This window comes from Macaca thibetana, chromosome 1, assembly GCF_024542745.1.
Source record: "Macaca thibetana thibetana isolate TM-01 chromosome 1, ASM2454274v1, whole genome shotgun sequence".
Taxonomy (NCBI): Eukaryota; Metazoa; Chordata; class Mammalia; order Primates; family Cercopithecidae; genus Macaca; species Macaca thibetana.
This window is the reverse complement of record NC_065578.1, coordinates 118,531,176-118,550,962: the sequence shown is the minus strand read 5'-3', so window position 1 is coordinate 118,550,962 and position 19,787 is coordinate 118,531,176. Positions and strand designations below refer to the sequence as shown.

At 45.3% G+C, this 19,787-nt stretch overlaps 1 protein-coding gene and 1 long non-coding RNA gene across 2 annotated transcripts in view; one reads left to right on the top strand and one right to left on the bottom strand.

Annotated features, from left to right (window-relative positions):
• Positions 1–19,787, top strand: part of WARS2 (tryptophanyl tRNA synthetase 2, mitochondrial) — a 290,547-nt gene that overhangs the window by 19,127 nt on the left and 251,633 nt on the right. The window lies entirely within an intron of this gene.
• On the bottom strand, positions 1,060–19,227 carry LOC126931157 (uncharacterized). Its single transcript, XR_007717781.1, has 2 exons — positions 19,017–19,227; positions 1,060–1,733 (listed from the first exon to the last, which is right to left on the bottom strand). It is a non-coding gene; the product is annotated as an uncharacterized LOC126931157 (long non-coding RNA).

Here is a 19,787-nt window from a genome sequence, read left to right as displayed (position 1 = left end):
TTCATGACTGTGCCAAAGATCCGTCTTTATCATGTAATGTTGTAGCTCTGCCTGCAAACACCTAGCCCTGAGTTTGTCCACAGCCTTATCCAGTGATGTGCCCTGACAGTTTGAACCTAATTTCATTCCATTTGGTCTGAAGGAACTATTCCAACAGAGTTTCACGGGCTAGGAAGAGAGGTTCTCATTTAGTAGGGGGACCGCCAACATGGTTGTTGATTTGCTACTGAACATTTCAGCCTGCCCTGGGGGTAGATCCAGGTCTTGTGTCCTGTGAAGCTTATGCAATTTGGGGGAGCCCTATTTAAGAAAAAGAAATTTTAAAATAGGGTATCTTTGCAAATTTACAAAAATAGATGAAGAACATATTGCTAGGCTCTCCCAAGCACGTGGAAGGGGCTGACACAATTGAGGGGTCTGAAGTCTCAGCCCTGTTAGCTTGACAGTAATCTACCTCTGTTCCTACACTTGAATGTATTTTTATATTTGGTGATGGAGCTTTCAGGGGTTGCTAGTGATATATTATTTTCTCTCCCAGATGTAGCAATCTGTATTTTTCCAAGCTGCATCTCATTTTATAGCCTCCTGCCCAAATTTTCCAGTCTCATTGGGTCCGTATCTATTTCTTCTTTCTGGCCAGACTTTAGAGCAGCTCCTTGGGAGATGTGCAGGGGCATTCAAACAATGGGGTTGGCCCAGGAGCATGGAATTTCCTGAAAGACAGCAGGAGTCTCTGGTGGGTTGTTGGGATAGATGATCAACAATGTTTAACACTGGAGATGGAGTTGTACCTGTCCATGCCAAGAGCCTTTCAGAGGCAGCTCATGTGGAAACCATCAGTCCCAGTTCCACTCATTGGCTAACTCAAAGGCAGCCAAGCCTAGGGACCAGAGCTCCAATAGCCAAGAACAAAAGTACCGTATGCCCCAAACCAGCTAAGAGTGCCGATGAGAAATCTCCCCAAAAGAGTCCCCATTTTCCCATCTATCTATCTAAAAGTAGGTATAATAAAAATTTAGTGGATTTGTCAGTACTCACACATATACCTCAGTCAAGATGAAACATCACAAAATCAATTACTTTATTTCTAGGCTTATAATCTTTCGAAGACCCCCCATTGCATTTATGATGTTTATGACATTCTAAATAATACTTCCCTCTCTCATCTTATTCCTCTTCCTCACACTTCAGGAACAGGCTGCACTAAAGTTATATCAGCTCCTTAGAAAAGCTCCGCACTCTTTCTTTCTTGCCCTCACACAAGCCCATGCCTTTAGAACCCACATTTCTCTTTTATAAGTGGTTAACTCCTACACTAACATGTTAACTTGGAGACATATACTATACTCTCATAGTACCTTGGACACTCATCACATTTTACCATTGTACTTAATGCCCATCTTCTCCACTACACTAGCAGCATTATGTTTTCATTATATACTCCATTATAACAAATGATCAAATAGTGGCTTAAAACAACATTGATTTTATTAACGCTCATGATTCTGCAGGGTGACTGGGCTAGGCTCGGTGATTCTTCTGCTCTAAATGATGTTTGGAGCTTCAGTCATCTGCGGACTGGACCAGCCGGTGTGTCTAAGACAGCTTATCCATAAAGCCGTTAGTTGATGCAGGCTGTTGCCGGGAAACTCAGTGAGGGCTGTTGACTGGAGTGCCTCAGTATTCCTTCCATGTAGCCTCTCCATTTGGCTTGGCTTCTTATAGCATAGTTGCTGGATTCCAAAAGGAAGAAAGTGGAAATGGCAAGTCTTTGTAAAACCTGGGGTCAAAAGTCCCAGGATTTCACTTCTACTGCATTTTATTGTTTAAGTAGTCATAAATCCAAGGGAGGAGAAATAAACCCCACTCATCAATAGGGAGTGGTATGCACTTATAGGAGGGAAAAAAATTGATGGCAGTCATTTAAAAAAAATTATCTAGCACACTATGAGACCAGTGAATAGGTCTGTCTTGTTCTCCAGCACCTGGCTTAGTGCCTAACCACTAAGGGTTGGCACTTTGCCTATTCGACCAAAGCATCTATTTCTTCTAATTCTTTGCTAATGCTTAGGTTTGGTCTTCGTGTTTGATGTATGTTCCACTCTCCAAACCATGTAGGTTGACTTTTCCTCTTTCTGGTTTGCCAAAAGTAAAAGTAACAACTCCAATAATACATTACTTAAATAAGAGATGTATTACTCAAAACCAAAAGGGTACTGGATGCAACCGGAATGTTATATGCATTAGCTGAAAGTCCGCTTCCAGCTGCTGCTCAGCAGATTATTAGGGCCTCCAGGAACAGTGTCTGCCTCCACCACCCCCATTTCTGCTGCTGTTACATCTCACCACCAGAGTATAGGCAAGGATGAGGAATCAGAAATTGGGGTTCTCCAGGAGGTAGAGGTTACAGTGAGCTGAGATCGTGCACCACTGCACTCCAGCCTGGGCAGCAGAGTGAGACTCTGTCTCAAAAAAAACCAAAACAAAAAAAAAAAGAAATTGGTCTGTTATCTGGTAACATACACTTGGAATCTGGCTACTCTAGCTGGTTTCTTTGGGCCAACTTTACAGTTTCTATAGAGCTTGGTGAGTGTGATTAAAAATGTTTCCTAATCACTCGCTTATAGGTTAGAAATGCCTAGGATTCCATTTAACTTCAATCATTAGGAAAGAAGGAGAGCGTGATGAAGTCAGTTATCTTTGGAACTTTAGGCAGCACATTAAATATGGGGTTGACTGCCACTATCACCACCCTAACTGGTGCCACAGGCTGGCACCAGAGGAACGGGCATTAAGATCACATATATTATACCGAGAACAGAGTATCTCAAGGACCAAGACTTCTGTCTTTCTTGGTCTTCAGCTGTGATACCTACCCAGGCTTATGCTTTCCATGCTCTCACGTACCCTCAAAGTACAGAAATGAGATGACTATACTTCTCAATTCATGGCACCCTCCTCAGGCCATGGCAAATTAGAAAATTTAGATTCAAAGTTCCTTTCTTCCTTGCACATTTTTGAAGATATTAACTACCCTTTTGTTGTTCTTGTCTTCAGTGTTGATAAGTCTGATATGAATCAGATTCTTATTCTTTTGTAGTCAGTCTTCCTTTCCTCTCTAGAAGCTGCTTTTGATACCCTTACTTTTCATTATAATGTGTCCTAAAGAGTTTTGTTGTTGTTGTTGTTATTAATCCTGTTTGGCATTCGGAGCTGAGAATTACAGAATATTACCAATTTATGAAGGCCCACTAACTAGTACATTATGCAGATGGACATAAACATCCTTTTTATTCAAAATTATAAGTGTTGAACTTTTCTGGATGCATAGAGACACACATATGGTAAGCATTTAAAACAGGCTTTACGGACTACCACAGGTACTCAATAAACATTTGTGGGTCAGTGAATGAATAAATGAATGAGTAGCACATTGCCTAGCACATAGTAAATTCAAGGTAGCTATTATTATTAACAGAAGTGCCACATAAGTTTAGAAAACTGCAAAAGAGTTGATCTCTGCTCTGTAGTGATCTTAGTCTAGTTGAAATAGGTAGACAAACTTGCAGTACTTATCACATCATAATGTTCATTTGAAATACCACAGCAATCACTGGAGAGGGAGTTACTAACTCTCTGAGAAGCCTTCCCAGAGAAAATAGAGCTGAGTTTTGAGGATAGCCTAGGACAGGACAGGACAGGGTAGGATAAGATAGGACAAGATGGATAGGATAGGATAGGATAGGATAGGATAGGATAGGATAGGATAGGATAGGCTAGGCTAGGCTAGGATAGGATAAGATAGGATAGGATTGGATTGGATTGGATTGGATTGGATTGGATTGGATAGGATAGGACAAGAAAGGATAGGATAGGATAGGATAGGATAGGACAGGACAGGACAGGACAGGACAGAACAAGAAAGGATAGGACAGGACAGGATAGGATAAGAAAGGACAGGACAGGAAAGGATAGGATCGGATCGGACAGGACAGGACAAAAAAGGACAAGACAAGACAGGACAAGACAGAACAGTAGAGGACAGGACAGAACAGGATAGGATAGCATAGCAGAGAAGTGAAGAAAGGGCATTTGAGCCAGAGAAAGGCTCATGCAAAGGCCCACCTGGGACATGCCATCTTCAGTTTGTTGTGGCTAGAATGAAGACTAGAGGGGGAGAGAGGAAGAGGAGTGAGAAATTATCTCAGATAAGTGAGAGAGCTGCCTTCTGAATCCTTACTTAATCCTCACTGACTCTTCACACAGTGCCCTAAGTAAGTTTTACAGATGGGGAGACTGGGCTGAGAATGGTTAGGAGAGTCACCAAGGCCACCCGGTTTTGAGAGGCAGAGCCAGGACATGAGCCAGGATCTGCAGGCATCTGCTAAGAACTTCAAGAACAACGACCTGCCTGCAGCAAATTCCCTGCACTTGGTTTTTTCTGTCTCCAAAAACTTAGCAGGGAAAAAACTCTACAAAGGAAAGGGCTCTGTAATTGTTTTTAGTGACAGTGACAAAGCAAGGGCATCTGCCTTGCTCTGCACAAATAGGAGCAAGACTTAAGAGGACCAAAGGACCAGAAACAGCTGAAGGGAGGAAGGTATATGTCTCAGCTGTGAGACTCACAGAGACAAAAAAGGGAGGCTTGGGGAAAAGGGTCAAGAGGTCCACTCCCATTTGGGGCTAATGAAGACTATTAGACATCCTAAGCACTGAAAAGAGGATACTCTCATCAAGTCATAGATAATTTAAAAATAGGAGCTGGGCGTGGTGGCTCATGCCTGTAATCCCAGCATTTTGGGAGGCTGAGGCAGGAGGATCACAAGGTCAGGAGATCGTGACCATCCTGGCTAACATGGTGAAACCCCGTCTCTACTAAAAAATACAAAAAAATTAGCAGGGTGTGGTGGCAGGCACCTGTAGTCCCAGCTACTTGGGAGGCTGAGGCAGGAGAACGGCGTGAACCCGAGAGGCGGAGCTTGCAGTGAGCCGAGATCGTGCCACTGCACTCCAGCCTGGGTGACAGAGCAAGACTCCGTCTCAAAAAAAAAAAAAATTTTAAAAATATATATGAAAACATAAAGTAATGATAAGGAAGTCCAACAGAATTCTCTATTTTTCTTTTTGGATGACAGCTCTAATTTATTAATTTTTTTTGAGGGTGCTAAGGTTGTATCTGGGGAACCTGATGCCCACTGAGTGGTGTTAAGAACTACTCCCCCATTTTGCAGACAAGGTGACTTTAGTCGCAGGGGAGATGGGTCCAGGGCTTTGCCTGAGCCTTCAATCTAGCCTGGGAAATGAACAGCCTTAACTCAGATGAAAGTCTCAGTTTTTCCATTAAAAGCACTTTCCCATAGCAAATTCTGAATGCAGCCTGAAATCAAGATGTGCTATGAAACTTATTCCTCTGGGGCATACGTGCAGCTTAAACCACTTGTTTTACAAACAGGAGAAAATTTATGGTTAAAAATTTTCTCTGGGGAGAGGTTAATTAGAGTTTGTACTCTGGTTCTTGAAATACCACTAGCAAATCTCGTGCTATTACCCAGAGCTCATCTTACTTGGCCAGAGGATAACCGAGGGCTTAAAATCAGCTAAGGTTCAGTTTTAGAAAAAGCAGGAGCTCTCTCCAAAACTTGCCTCTCCTCATACCTGCTTGAAGCTCCAAAATTTGACATGAGGAAGGAATATGATTTCAGAATGCAGAATCTGGACTGTTCTGGCAGAAAAGTAAGCTTGAAGAGAGGCCTCATAACGCAAAACAGTAAAGATCAAGAAAAGACACTCCAACTTCTTTCCCTGTAAAACTTCCTAGTGGGTCTGAAGGGGTGCTGGGACCTGTGATATTTTCAGCAAAGTGAACCTGCTTATAGCCTGGTTAAAGCGGCATGGTCGTCCTGACCTCTAGGAAGCTTAATATCAGGTCTAATGAAATACAACACGTGGCTGACATCAGAGCCTGTCTCAGGCCACACATCAAAGGGAAGGAAGTGGATGCTTTGATCCTCTAAGTCATTGCTCTCTACAGAAAGTTTTAACAAAAGAAGGAGGGAACTGGATGGGGGTGGGGGTGGGATTCAGGGACTGGTTTTTCCTTCTGCTAGTAATGTTATTCTTCAAGTTTTGGAGGACAGGCAGGAGGGTGGTGTAGGGAGTGATTTTCCTGTTGTAATTTCCATGGGCTGAGGTGTCTATCTTCTCCCAAATCCCTGCCTTGCCTGTACAATGATTCCTGAATTCTAGGGTTTAGTTTACTTAGGTTGAGTTTTTACTTTTATTAGAATATAAACCCCTCCTAGGACAGGCAATCACTAATGCCATATTATCCCACTCTTCAGTAAAAGTATCGTGTTAGGCCGGGCGCGGTGGCTCAAGCCTGTAATCCTGTTATGCCCAGACCGTTTATTCCCCGAAGAAGACCACCAGAGTCCAGAGTCAAAGCTAAGCAGCAAGGATCTTTATTACAGGTTCGAACCTGGAACTCTCCCTCGCTCGTGAAACGAGACGGGCAGGAGAGCTCCCCCACTCAGCTCCGAACAATGTTATATAGTCTAAGAAAAGTGGGCATAGAGTTATTATACAAATCAGATATATGATTGGCTAGTGTTTGAACAAGGCGATTTGGCTAACTATGATTGGTTCCTGCCATTTCTGATATTTTGGTTCAAACTTTGAGGCGGGAGAGCAGGTTTATGGCAGCAAGAGTTTATCTTACTTAAACACGTCTTGTGACCTTGCCTCAGAACTTACAAAATCTCTGGTATGTGCAAAACAAAATCTCTGGTACGTGCAGAAAACCAGGTACTCACAGAACTTACGAAATCTCTGGTATGTGCAAAGATTAGAGAGCAGAACAAGGGTGTAGCGGGTGGGGGGCGGGTACACATCTATCTTTGTGTCCTTTCATTTCTCCCTTCTCATAAATAACTGGATGTCCAATCTTGGATTTCCAGAGTCTTATAATATAGCCTCACTTTCTGGGTGCAGGAGAGGCTGGTGATGGCTACGGAGGACCATTAGTTGGATGGTATCAAACCTTTCTCTGACAAATTGTAAAATTTTATTTACCACACAGGGGCCTATAGTGAATAGAAGTAGTAAAGACATTAGGGGGCCTAAAAGGGGTGCCAGAAGGGAAAACATTGAAGAGCTCCACCAATTGTTAGCGGCTGTAGTGAATTGTTGCTTTTTCATTTCTAAGCTTAGTTCGTGTAGGCGTTGGACTCTTTCCTCAACTAACCCTGACTCATTTATATAGAAACAGCATTCTTCTTTGAGGAACATACAGGTACCTCCTTTCTCAGCCGTGAGTAAGTCTAAGGCTCTGCGGTTTTGAAGGGTGACCTGTGCTAGGGAGGTGAGCTGCCGCTGAAGGGAGGCTAGGGAATAGGCGGAGTCTTCCATAGCAACAGAGAATTGTTGTAACAGCTTGTCGTTTTCTATCATGGAGTGTTGTAGGGCCCCTCCTGCTAACCCCGCTGCGACGACAGAGGTGGTCAAGGATATTCCGGCAATTAGTGGTAGAAAAACTGCTCGTCTATGTCGCGCAGTTTTAGTTGGGGCAGTCCCTGCCCAGCCTATGAACTCTGCCGGGGTTAGCAGTGTCAGTCGGGGAACTAGGGTAACAGGGATACACAACTGTCCGTCAGAGATGCTTTTGGACAGAGTTTTTAACAGAGTCATATTACACCAGAAGAACACACCAGGGGGAGCATATATGGGACTATTAGGGTATGTAGCCGATTGGTTACAGAGGCTGTTGCTAAATGCCGAATAACAATAGGGGTATTTCTCTTGGTATGGGTCACGGTACAGGGCTACATCGGGTATCGTGACTATCGATGAGTTAAAACCTGTATAGTCTGTGGGAGGGGAGGATAGAGGAACAGCCGTTAATGGTGGTCTTCCTAGGGTTGCACACATAAAGCAAGAGGACAGGTCGCCTAAACCAGTGAGGTTGGCAAATGCTAGCCCTTCCTGTAATAGAGTTAGCCAGGAGAAGGGCTGCAAGTCTTGTGATAGCTTGGTTTCTTGCCTGTGGATTTGTGTGTGGATTAAGGGTTGAATCTGGACTAGACTTCTCCACAGATATAAATGGCTACTGGGCCAGGTACTAGTTGATGAGTAATATACTCCCCCATGTTGTGGGGTTGTCCACCGAGAGTCCCATGGGTCTCTAATTATCCAAGTGTAAGTGACGGGAGACTCAGTTTTGTAAAAATACCACCCTTGTCGTTCTCTCCAGTATCGGACAGAGTGTGTCTTACAGTAGCTATATGGGCAACCTGCACTCTGGTGCCACCAATAATTTTTACAATTATATTCAGTTTGATCATATTCAAAACAGATCATGGGTATTGCTGGTTGGGCAATCTGGAACCTAGTGAAATTGAGGTAAACTATAGTATTACACCCTGAGGGGGGGCAGTCTGCGCTAGCTAGCAGTTTACCCGCTTGGGGGGTTTCCCCGGGGTGAGTTTTGTTCTCATAGAGCCAGAACCTCCAGACATAGGGATTAGACGGCACAGCAGTGAGGAGAGTCAGATGCATAAGGCATAAAAGCATAGGTAAGCTAGACATGGTTACGGCTATGGGGATGACAGCGCAGGGTTAGCTTTAAGGGATTGTTCTTAGCTTTGTCTACAGTCCATGTAACCGGTGCTCCAGACGGCTCGAGAAGGTCGGATGTTGGGTCCACTGGTTTGACGTGTGTGTAGTGGATCCACGAAGCGATGCCTTCTACTTTGAGAGCGGTGGGAATAGTCAGGAGTACTTGCAGTGGTCCTTTCCACCTAGGTTGAAGAGTTTCTTGCCGGTGGCGCTTTACTAGGACCCAGTCTCCCGGCTGGAACAGATGAGGCGTCGGCGGAGGTCCTGCCTCGTACAGTTCTCGTAGTCTGGGCCAAATTTCCTGGTGAATTTTCTGTAAGGCTTGTAAGGAGAACAGGAGCTCAGAGACATTTTCAGTTTCAGGTTTGAGTAAGTCATCTTTTAGACTGGGGACCAGGGGTGGGGGTTTGCCATACATGATTTCATATGGTGTGAGGCCTAGTCTGTAAGGGGTATTTCGGGCCCGGAACAGAGCGTAGGGGAGAAGTACTACCCAATTAGCGCCAGTCTCCATGGTCAATTTAGTTAAGGTCTCCTTCAGAGTCCGATTCATCCTTTCTACCTGTCCTGAGCTTTGGGGCCTATAAGCACAATGTAATTTCCAATTTGCCCCCAGAATGGAAGCCAAATCCTGACTTACCTTAGCAACGAAGGCTGGTCCATTGTCTGACCCTATTTGGACGGGAAAGCCATACCTGGGGAGGATTTCTTCCAAAATTTTCTTTGCTACAACCTGAGCGGTTTCTCTCTTAGTTGGGAACGCTTCTGTCCATCCTGAAAAAGTATCTACAAAGACAAGTAAGTACTGATACCCATATTTTCCAGGCTTTATCTCAGTAAAGTCTATTTCCCAATAGATACCAGGCCTAGTTCCTCTACACCTAATTCCTGCGGTGGTCTGGGTTTGGGGGCAAGCGTTGTTTAGTTGGCAGGCTTTGCAATTTGTTGTGACATCGCTGGCCAGTTCAGCTATGCGCCTGATTCTAAACTTGGCGTGCCTGATTAAGTCCATCATTCGCCGGGCACCCAGGTGGGTTGTCCGGTGGATGTGTTCCAACACCTGCCGTCCTAATTTTTCTGGTAGGATGGTTTGGTCATTTATATCAGTCCACCACCCATTTTTAACCTGTTTTACGGGAAGTGTGTTCATCCATTCGCGATCCTGTTCGGTATAGTCGGGAAAACATGGCAAATTTCGCGGGCCAGGATCGGGGAGCTGGAGCGCGAGGAGCTGACTGGGAGCTTTTGCTATGCTCCTTGTGGTTTGGTCGGCTAAGAAGTTGCCTCGAGCAATTGGCGTAGTTGGTTTCTGATGCCCAGGGCAATGTACGATAGCCAATTTCTTTGGTTTCCACAAAGCAGTTAATAGAGCTAGGATCTCTTGCTTGTTTTTTATTTCTTTGCCTTCGGCTGTTAATAGTCCCCTTTCTCTGTAGATGGCCCCATGTATGTGCGCAGTAGCGAAAGCATAGCGGCTATCCGTGTATACTGTTAGTTTTTTCTCTGCCCCTAGGGTGAGGGCCTGTGTAAGGGCTATCAGTTCGGCTCTTTGGGCCGATGTCCCTGGAGGCAAGGGTTCCGCCCAGATTACCTCAGTCTCTGAGGTTACAGCCGCTCCTGCATACCGCTGGCCTTGGTGGACATAGCTGCTGCCATCAGTGAACCAGGTGAGTTCTGTGTCGGGGAGCGGACGTTCTTGCAGGTCCTCCCGCACCCCATGCACCTGAGCCAGTATCTCAGTGCACTCATGGGACGGGGCGTCCAAGTCTGGATTTGGCAGCAGTGAAGCAGGGTTTAAAGAGGTTGGGGGCAGAAAAGTTATTCTGAGGGGGTTTAACAGCAGTCCTTGATAGTGGGTGAGCCGGGCGTTACTCATCCATCGGTCCGGCGGCTGCCAGAGGACGCCTTCAATGGCATGCGGGGTTATAACGCGCAACTCTTGGCCCATGATAAATTTATCAGCGTCTCGGACCATTAGGGTGGTCGCCGCGATTATCCGGAGGCAGGGTGGCCAGCCAGCAGCCACTGAATCTAATTTTTTTGACAAATAGGCAACTGGCCTCTGCCAGGGGCCTAGGTACTGTGTTAACACGGCTTTTGCAACACCCTTACTTTCATCCACGTATAAGTGGAAGGGCTTGGAGACATCAGGGAGCCCCAGCGCAGGGGCTGATAACAAGGCAGTTTTGATTTGCTGAAAGGCCAGCTCAGCCTCTTCCGTCCAATTGAAGGGCTGCCGTTCCTTTGTTGCCTGGTATAGGGGCTTGGCTAACTCAGCAAATCCGGGTATCCATAACCTACAGAACCCTGCCGACCCCAGGAATTCTCTCACTTGCCGTGTTGACTGGGGTCTAGGGATGCGTGGGACTGTTTCCTTTCGGGCTTTGGTTAGCCAGCGTTGCCCCCCTTTTAATAGGTACCCCAGATAAGTTACCTCCGACTTGCAGATCTGAGCCTTTGTTGCTGAGGCTCGGTAGCCTAGCTCCCCCAGAGTCTTCAGGAGGTCCTCAGTCCCTCTAAACCTTCTAATTTCTGGAGTTTTCTTTTAATATCTGGTGTTGCCTGGTTTACAAAGGACATTACTACCGCTGCCTGATTTTCCGGTGCTTCCGGGTCCATAGGGGTAAACTGTCTGAAGGCTTCCATTAATCTCTCTAAATACACAGCGGGGCTTTCTGTCTTACCTTGTAACACAGAATATACTTTAGCCAAATTGGTGGGCTTGTGAGCTGCAGCCCGGAGACCCGCCATTAGAGTCTGGCGATAAATGAGCAGTCGTCCCCTACCTTCTGCCGTGTTGTAGTCTCATCTGGGCCGGGTCAAAGGGAAAGCCGCATTAATGAGGTCAGGATTTGCAGTTGGCTGGCTGTCATCTCCTGGAACCAGTTTTCTGGCCTCAACTTGGATTCTTTTTCGCTCCTCCGTTGTGAACAGGATTCGGAGGAGCTGTTGACAGTCATCCCAGGTCGGCTGGTGAGTAAACATGACACTGTCTAACAACGAGGTTAGATCTTTGGGATTATCTGAGAACCGAGCATTTTGGGACTTCCAATTGTATAAATCACTGGTGGAAAAAGGCCAATACATGAGACGGGAGAGCCCGGTATCATCGAGCGATCCTATTTCTCTGAGAGGCAGGGCTACAGTGGAGTCAGGGAGTCGGGAAGCTTGGTCCCGCTGTACGCGGCCTCGTGTTCAGCCGGCCGGCCCCCCCAGGTTACTTTCGCTCTCGGCTGCTTCCGCTTCTCGGTTTCCCTCTACGGAAGCACCACCCTGGGGGACTGGGTCTTGCGGGATAAGGTGCGGATATGGTGGGGGAAATGTGGGTTCTAACGTTAGGGGGTCCTGGCTGTCCGGCAGCACAGGGGCCGAGGGAGCAGAGGGAGTCTTTTGTCTTGTAGGTCGCGTTACTAGGACTTTGCAGGGCTCAGGGATGAATGGAGTTATCCAGGGTGGTGGGTTTTCCACAAGATCCTGCCACACTAGAATATAAGGAATTTGATCAGGATGTCCTGACTGCCCTGGCAGGAAAATCTTAGTTTTTACCTTAGTAATAATAGAGAGACAGAAAGTTCCTTCGGAGGGCCACCCTACGCCGAAAGAGGGCCACTCCGAACGGCAGAAAGTAACTAGCTTTCCCTTCTTTAGTTCTACGCTTAAGTTACACCCCCGAGCCTTCACATCCTTAAAATTGGTAACAAGGAGTGAGAGCGGCGTGCTCTGGTTGTTGCCCATCTTTGGACTGCTCCTACAAAGAGAAGGGGGGACGAAAATGAGTGTGAAGCAGAGGGGAGTATCCGACAGGTCCGGTCCTGGAAGGGGAAGAAAAGGTTTTATGTTTCGTTTTGGGCTTACACTTAACACTTAACAATAATGGACAGACAGTAATAACGATGAGCATTCGCGAGCGCGTGTCGGACTTCCGACCTGAGTCAGACGGGGCAACCAAGGATGGAGGCCCCCAGATGGGCACTGGGGAACGTCTCCCACCAGTCCCGAGTGGCTGTCTTCTAGCGCGTCCGCCAAGACCGTGCCACTTACAGAACAGACCAATACAGATTACAGATTACGGATTTCGTGAAATTTCAGGGAGACAGACAGAGACAAAGACAGAGACAGTGACACAGCCGGCTTACCTACAGATTAAGATCCATTGACTTGGGGGTCTGGTGGGCTTGGGGGAAATCCCGGACGAGCCCCCATTTGTTATGCCCAGACCGTTTATTCCCCGAAGAAGACCACCAGAGTCCAGAGTCAAAGCTAAGCAGCAAGGATCTTTATTACAGGTTCGAACCTGGAACTCTCCCTCGCTCGTGAAATGAGACGGGCAGGAGAGCTCCCCCACTCAGCTCTGAACAATGTTATATAGTCTAAGAAAAGTGGGCATAGAGTTATTATACAAATCAGATATATGATTGGCTAGTGTTTGAACAAGGCGATTTGGCTAACTATGATTGGTTCCTGCCATTTCTGATATTTTGGTTCAAACTTTGAGGCGGGAGAGCAGGTTTATGGCAGCAAGAGTTTATCTTACTTAAACACGTCTTGTGACCTTGCCTCAGAACTTACAAAATCTCTGGTATGTGCAAAACAAAATCTCTGGTACGTGCAGAAAACCAGGTACTCACAGAACTTACGAAATCTCTGGTATGTGCAAAGATTAGAGAGCAGAACAAGGGTGTAGCGGGTGGGGGGCGGGTACACATCTATCTTTGTGTCCTTTCAATCCCAGCACTTTGGGAGGCCGAGATGGGCGGATCACGAGGTCAGGAGATCGAGACCATGCTGGCTAATACGGTGAAACCCCGTCTCTACTAAAAAATACAAAAAATTAGCCGGGCGAGGTGGCGGGCGCCTGTGGTCCCAGCTATTCCAGAGGCTGAGGCGGGAGAATGGCCTGAACCCAGGAGGCGGAGCTTGCAGTGAGCTGAGATCCGGCCACTGCACTCCAGCCCGGGCGACAGAGCGAGACTCCGTCTCAAAAAAAAAAAAAAAAAAAAAAAAAAAAGGTATCGTGTTAGAATGCATTTCAGATCTTGTCATTCTACCAGCCTATAGTGTCTTGGCTCCTGGTGAGCACAGGGTGCAGTCTGCATGCGTTCCTGGGAGGGCTCGCCTTCCCATAGGACCTCGACCCTGCCTAGCCTCTGGTCCCCATGTCTGCCCCTCCCTGCATTAACATTAATCTCCAGCAATTGCCCTGAACTGTCCTGTGGCTTTTCATCCTTATCCACGCAGTTGCTTGCTCCTGCCTTAGGATACGCTGTTCTCTGGGGTGGAATGCCAGCCAAAGGTCAAATATTATCCTGGCTCCTTACAAAGATTAGGCCATGAAAATATTTATCATATAAATAAAAAAAGATAAATTGCACCATGGCATATCTGCTTTTTGTTTGTTTGTTTTTCTATTCTGCAGGTTTTCAATGAAAGGAAGAGTGGGAGGCATTAAGAAGCCTGAGAAAGAGAGGAGAGAGGGGTTAGAGGCTCCCGCCTAGGGACAGGGAACTGCAAGAGGGACTGTTCAGTGCTTTGGGCTAACTCAGAGTGGTGCCACTAAGGTAGGGGTAGGAATCTGACTCAGAGCTGATAAGCCAGTGTTCTGGGAGCACAGGGATAAGCCTGGCACACTTGGTTGGGGTGGGGAGGAGGGACAGAGGAAGCAAGAGCCAAAGGTGGGGGTTAGGCGGAGGAGGCAGAGCAAAGCTTAGGAATCCCTGGCTAGCAAGGCAGAAAGGAACAGGAAGGTTGCTGCCCCAGGTGCAGTGGAGAGTCAAAGGCTAAAGAACTCTAAAATAGTTGACTATGAATGTTTTAGAGTCCATCATGTTGAGTCTGTTTTCCCTCAGCAGTAAAAACGAGTCTCAATAAAATGTGAGGGAGTAATTGCTAAAACCCAGATGGATCTGAGGAGGTGGTAGGTGAAATTGTGGTTGGAGGGGAGGTGTGTGATGGGGGACTGAAGTGAGATACAGGGGTATAGAAAAAAATGGCCAGTGCCCAGATGGCCTTCCCCTTCTCTCCCACAGGGCTGCTAAGCTCCATGGAAGGAAGAGCACTCTCCCCCGGCGCCCCTCCTTTCCACCTGATAGGGCTGAGGCCAAGGTTTTCTCTAGGACCTTGACTTTGACATCTGCTCTGGGGGAAGGTGATAGCGTGGTGGCTGGCCAGGAGTGAAAGCACTGAGATAGGGACACGGGGACAACGTGGCGTCATTCTCTGCTTCTTTTCCTGCAGCATGTACCATTTTCACTATTCTTCTCATGCTGGTGGCACCTATGCTGCCTACCTATAAACTGAGAGTGGCAGCCACCTGTCACCCTGAATGGTGACAGAGAGCAAGCACTTTGTAATCCATTAGCTTTGCTTCTTTGATATGCCTTGTGACGGCGGACATTACCTGTATTAGTCAGGGTAATGTCCTAGAGGGACTCTGACTAGAGGAACAGAGCTAATAGGATATATATACATATATATGAGTTTATTAAGTATTAGCTCACATGATCACAAGTTCTCACAATAGGCCATCTGCAAGCTAAGGAGCAAGGAGAGCCAGTCTGAGTTCCAAAACTGAGAACTTGGAGCTCAAGAGCAGTAAGTATCCAGCAGGGGAGAAAGAGGTAGCTAGGAGGCTAGGTCAGCCTCTCTTTTCTCATTTTTCTGCCTGCTTATATTCTAGCCTCACTGGCAACTGATTAGATTATGCCCACCCAGATTAAGGGTGGGTCTACCTTTCCCAGCCCACTACTCAAATATTAATCTCCTTTGGCAACACCCTCACAGACACACCCAGTTTCAATACTTTGTATTCTTCAATCCAATCAAGTTGACACTCAGTATTAACCATCACATTACCTAAGCAATCCGAGCACCAGTTCCTCCCCTGGAAAACTGAAGTAACAATAACATCCACTTCTTGGATTATTGTAAAAAGTAACTGAAGGAAGGTATATAAAGCATATAAAAACAGCACCTGGCACAAGGATATGCTTAACATACTGTACAAGAGGAAGCTGGAACATCTTCCAAGGCATTGAGGAGCTTGGTGAGGGCACCTTGGATTTTGGCTTCTCTTTATTACCTATAGTAATAAAGATAATGCATGTTTTTACAATAAAAAAGTATGCAGAGAAATTTCCAATGCACTAAAGGCCTATCTCTGAAAAAATAAAGGCATTATACACATCTGTCTTCTTGCTTTTCTTAGTTCAGCATTGCAGCATTCATCAAAAAGAGGATAAAAATGGTGATTTTGTCCCACTGAAGTCCTAATTATGCTCATTGAAATGTACATATTTAGGTATTCTTCAGAGGTGCTATTCTCCATTCTTAGATAGGGTGGTGTATGAATACCACTGAAATGTGTATATGTTTACCCTTTTAAGTCAAGTCTCTACAGACAGAAACAATCCCCCAGCAGAAAGAAGCTGGGGAGAGAAAAGGGAAAGAAAAGAAAGAAAGAAAGAAAAAGAAAGAAAGAAAGAAGGAAAGAAAGGAAAGAAAGAAAGAAAGGAAAGAAAGAAAGAAAGAAGGAAGGAAAGAGAGAGAGAGAAAGAAAGAGGAAGGAAGGAGAGAGAGGAAGAGGGAGAGAGAGACAGAGAGAGAAAAAGAGAGAGAGACAAAGAGAGGCAGAAAGAGAGAAAGAGAAAGGAAGAACAAAGGAAGGAATGAAGGAGGGAGGGAGGAAGGGAGGGAAGGAGGGAGGGAAGGAAGGAAGGAAGAAAGGAAGGAAAGAAGGAAGGAAGGAAGGAAAGAAGGAAGGAAGGAAGGAAGGAAGGAAGGAAAGAAGGAAGAAGGAAGGAAGGAAGGAAGGAAGGAAGGAAGGAAGGAAGGAAGGAAGGAAGGAGATAATTTATCCAATGCTCCTTTCTCACTCTTTGCCTCCAATTGGTTAAAGTTCTGCCCTAGAAAAGTCATTCCCTGGCACTTCTGGGTTGTGTGACCAGTCCTTTGGTTACGCCCTGGAGAAGCCAGATTCCATGCCTTGTGGTGTGGAGCTTCATCCAAATTTGGACTTGGTGGTAGGAGCTAGAGACTCTAGCTGGTGCAGAGCTGGTCACCCTGCCAGCAAAGCTAGCAGTTGAGGGTCCGAGAGACAGTAGGGCTGAGAAAATCTGTGGAGACCCTTAAGATGAGTTTGATACAGAAAGTTAATTTCTTAAGATGGAAATTGGCTCATTCCAAGTAATCATTTCCTTAATATTGAATGTATTTCTCTTGCTTCTGGAGACTTCGACATTAAAAAAACTCTGAGTCATCTATAAATAACCAAATCTAAACTTCTCATTCATCAGCTTCTTAACATTTTATTTGGAGGAATGAATAAAATAATATTTGAAATCAAATTTGTATTTGGAACCCTGGCATTAAAATCACCAGTGCTTTTATTTTAAACTTTAGATTTTTAAGCATTATCTTATATATTTTAAAATTCATATTTATTGTTGTTCTCCTTCTAAATGGGAGGTCTTTTATGTGGATAGCTTTAGTAGTAGATACTTGTTAGAGAACTGGGTCTTAATCCTGTTTGGTGTCATGTCACCTGGCCTTTCCCTATGGACTAGAAGAGTGGTTTTAATTTTTTGGGATTTGAGGTACACTAGGAGTTCTGGTAGTATTCCTTGAAGGGATGAAAAGCCTCTGAACCACATGAATTCACCTTATAATCATCATATCAGTACAGCAAAGTCTCATGGTGCCTGTAACAATGTCCTCTTAGGGCTCTAAGCATAGTCACCCTTTAGTTCTGGGCAGCTGTTTCAGTAGAACCGGTTACTGCTCTGACCTTGGCTTCTCTTGCCTGCTCCCAATATTCTCATGTGTGTTCTGGTAAAGGCACACCCCTTAGTTCTTGGTCCCAGTGATCTCTTCTTACCAGATCACATGACTTGCTCAATTCCATATTCTGTTGGACAGTATTGCCATAATAGCAATGAACATATAACAGAAATGGACATATCGGTGAACATTTGGCAGCACACTCTTTTTTTTTTTTTTTTTTTTTTTTTTAGAGTCTCGCTCTGTTGCCCAGGCTGGAATGCAGTGGTGTAACCTCAGCTCACTGCAACCTCTCTGTCTGCTGAGTTCAAGTGGTTCTCGTGCCTCAGCTTTCCCAGTAGCTGGGATTACAAGTGAGCACCACCACACCCAGCTAATTTTTGTACTTTTAGTAGAAACGGGGTTTCACATGTTGGCCAGTTTGGTCTCCAACTCCCAAACTCAGGTGATTCACCCATCTCAGCCTTCCAAAGTGCTGGGATTACAGGCGTGAGCCACTGTGCCCAGCCAGCAGCACGCTTCTAGAGGGACTGTACTTCTCTGCTGTGCTGTGACACATAGTTGCAAAACTCTGGACTAAATATTGGACCAAATCCCTTCTAGATCTAACCTCTTTTTTTAAAACAGCTTTATTGAGGTATAATTGATATACAAAAGGCTGTACACATTTAATGTATACAACTTAATGTATACAATTGCATCCTTTGAGATGAATAAGTTCTAGAGATCTGCTGTGCAATTTAATTGTGACTATAGTTAACAAGACTGTATTGTGCACTTAACAATTTGTTAAAAGGGAGATCTTGTATTTTCTTATTACAAAAGCAAACAAAACCTCCAAGAAACAAACAAGAAAAAGAGTCACAAGGAAACTTTTGGAGGTGGTCTAAATGTCTGTTACGCTCATTGTGGCAACCATTTCCTGAGTATATGTAGAGATCTAACATCCATTTTTATAATCACAACAGAGAATAGGGAGAATGACAAAGCAAGTTAATGACAAGCAACCTTAAAACCCAGAGATCTCCTATTCAATGTTAAGTTGTGGAAACTCTGGTTCCTGTTTAAGAAGCACAAGTTTCAGTCTCCCTACACCCCTGCCCCCACCACATTTTCTTGTCTGAGAAACACTGTTAGATATTGTTATTATTATTATTTTGACACTGAGTCTCGCTCTGTCACCCAGGCTGGAGTGCAGTGGTGCGATCTTGGCTCACTGCAACCTCCGCCTCCCGGGTTCAAGCAATTCTCTTGCCTCAGCCTCCTGAGTAGCTGGGATTACAGGAGTGCACCACCATGCCCGGCTAATTTTTGTATTTTTAGTAGAGACGGGGTTTCACCATGTTGGCCAGGCTTGTCTTGAACTCCTGACCTTGTGATCTGCCCATCATGGCCTCCCAAAGTGCTGGGATTACAGGCATGAGCCACCGTGCCAGCTGCTGTTAGACGTTATTATTCATTCTTGATACTCCCAAGATCTCTTCCAGGAAAAAAAAAAAAGTGGGTTGACTAGGTATGTTAGTCCATTATCATGCTGCTAATAAAGACGTACCTAAGACTGGGTAATTTATAAAGGAAAGAGGCTTAATTGACTCACAGCATGGCTGAGGAGGCCTCAGGAAACTTACAGGGATGGCGGAAGGGGAAGCAAACGTCTTTCTTCACATGGTGGCAGAAAAGAGAAGAGCCCAGCAAAACGCGGAAAAGCTCCTTATAAAACCATCAGATCTTGTTAGAACTCAGTATCACGAGAACAGCAGCATGAGGGTAACTGCCCCCATGATTCAATTACCTCCTACTGGGTCCTTCCCACAACATGAGGGGATATGGGAACTACAATTCAAGATGAGATTTTGATGGGGACACAGCCAAACCATACCACTAGTAGACTGTTACTTAGTTTGGATCTGGGTTCCCACACTTCTTCTGCTATACCAACCAGCTGTGTGACCTTGAGCAAGTCATTTAACTTCTTTCTCTTTCAGGTCTTCAGTCATATGAGATAAATATAGTAGCTGCTCCAGCTTCCACACTGGTACATTCTGAAGCGATGACTCCCCACCGTCGCCTTCTTGATTCAGCCCTCCTCTTCTCACACATGGTTCATTCTACTCCCTGACCCCCCGCAGTCAGCCCTGTGCCAAGTGTGTGCTTGGTCCAACCTCCTACACCTATGGTCACAGCATTTTTCTAAGCATAGATCTAGTCATGTATCTTATTACAAAAATAAGATATTTTTGTAATAAATTACATTTTTTTATATGTAAAAAAATGTAAAATAAAAAAAATTATTATTTTTTTTAAGAGACAGGGTCTAGCTCTGTCACCCAGACTGGAGTGCCATGGCATGATTACAGCTCTCTATAACTTCAAACTCCTGGAATCAAGGGATTCTCCTG